The sequence below is a fragment of the Labrus bergylta genome, chromosome 22 (genome assembly GCF_963930695.1).
Source record: "Labrus bergylta chromosome 22, fLabBer1.1, whole genome shotgun sequence".
Classification (NCBI taxonomy): Eukaryota; Metazoa; Chordata; class Actinopteri; order Labriformes; family Labridae; genus Labrus; species Labrus bergylta.
In genome coordinates, this window is record NC_089216.1 from 14,719,709 (window position 1) to 14,721,367 (window position 1,659).

At 37.9% G+C, this 1,659-nt stretch overlaps 1 protein-coding gene across 1 annotated transcript in view; it reads right to left on the reverse strand.

Moving 5' to 3' along the window:
* The window catches only part of nat16 (N-acetyltransferase 16), a 35,130-nt gene extending 33,823 nt beyond the window's left edge, over positions 1-1,307 (reverse strand). Inside the window, exon 1 of the mRNA XM_020649299.3 lies at positions 1-1,307. This exon is cut by the window's left edge and continues 505 nt beyond it. The gene's annotated coding sequence lies outside the window, so the exon portion shown is untranslated.
* Between the last annotated feature and the right edge of the window lie 352 nt (positions 1,308-1,659).

Consider the following 1,659-nt stretch of genomic DNA (forward strand, 5'->3'; position numbering starts at 1 on the left):
CAGATCTCACTTCGCTCTTTTTTCTGCATCACCAGAGATTTATTTTATATAAAGATAATTAAAATAAAGAAACACATTAACATTAATTAACTTTAAACATCACAATGTACGGAAGCCCAGAGTGGACATATCCTTACTTTTCATTTATTAAGTGTTCCTGTGATAACGAGTCCATTAAGTTTGTTTCATCGAGATCTGACGACAAGCTGCTTTTCTCTTCGTTATGATTTAAAATATCCAAACCTCGAGACACAAAGTCGTTACCACGTGAACTGCAGTGGTAACCCCGAGATCACGAGGTTAATGAGTCGAGATCTCAAGGTCGCTTTTCTCGGGGAAACAGAGATGACCAGACTGAGGATGTTTTTATTTCAGTGAATATAAACCTGCAATATTCTAACATCAAGTGGGGAGCGAGGATTGTTTAAGAAGTCTTATTGTTTGAGGATTGCGTCATATGGAAGCCCTGAGTGGACATTTCATGTACCTCTGAGTAAATATTGTCTTGAGATCTTAAGAAATGTAACACCTTAAATCACCTGACACGAGCGTGGTGATCTCGAGGTGATGACATAAAAAAGTTCAGATCTGATGAAGACGGTAAAGTAAAAACTTTAATACGATCCTAATGAAAACTATGAACACCTGATTGGCAGAGTTAGGGCAGGGCTACCTGTGATTGACAGGCTCTGGGGAGATGCGTGTTCATGACTTCAGTAAGCACATTTAGTTAGGGAAGTGACCATATTTGACAAGTGGGAGGAGCCTGGCTCATCTTCAGCCCCTCCTACTTGTCCAAATGTCCACTTCCTGTTCTAAAAAAAACCCCTTAACCTTCATTCTATTAAACATGTAAACATCCAGTGAGTCAGTTTGACACGTTCACTTTTTTATTTCTTTAATTTGTTTTTTAAACTTCATCTTTAACGTAACAACACTTTACGTTAGTTTCGAACAACATGACCACACGTCACGTAGTTACAAACAACATGACCTTACGTTATGTTAGTTACGAATAACATGACCACATGTTACGTTGGTTACGAACAACATGACCACACTTTACGTTAGTTATGAACAACATGAAGACACGTTACGTTAGTAACGAACAACATGAAGACACGTTACGTTAGTAACGAACAACATGAAGACACGTTACATTAGTTATGAACAACATGAAGACACGTTACATTAGTTATGAACAACATGAAGACACGTTACATTAGTTATGAACAACATGACCACACGTTATGTTACTAGCGAACAACATGAAGACACGTTACGTTAGTTACGAACAACATGACCACACGTTACATTAGTTACGAACAACATGACCACACGTTATGTTACTAGCGAACAACATGAAGACACGTTACGTTAGTTATGAACAACATGACCACATGTTACATTAGTTACGAACATGACGACACGTTACGTTAGTTACAAACAACATGACCACATGTTACATTAGTTACGAACATGACGACACGTTACGTTAGTTACAAACAACATGACGACACTTTACATTAGTAACAAACAACATGATCACACGTTACGTTAGTTACGAACAACATGACCACACGTTACATTAGTTACAAACATGACGACACGTTACGTTAGTTACAAACAACATGACCACACGTTACTTTAGTAACGAAC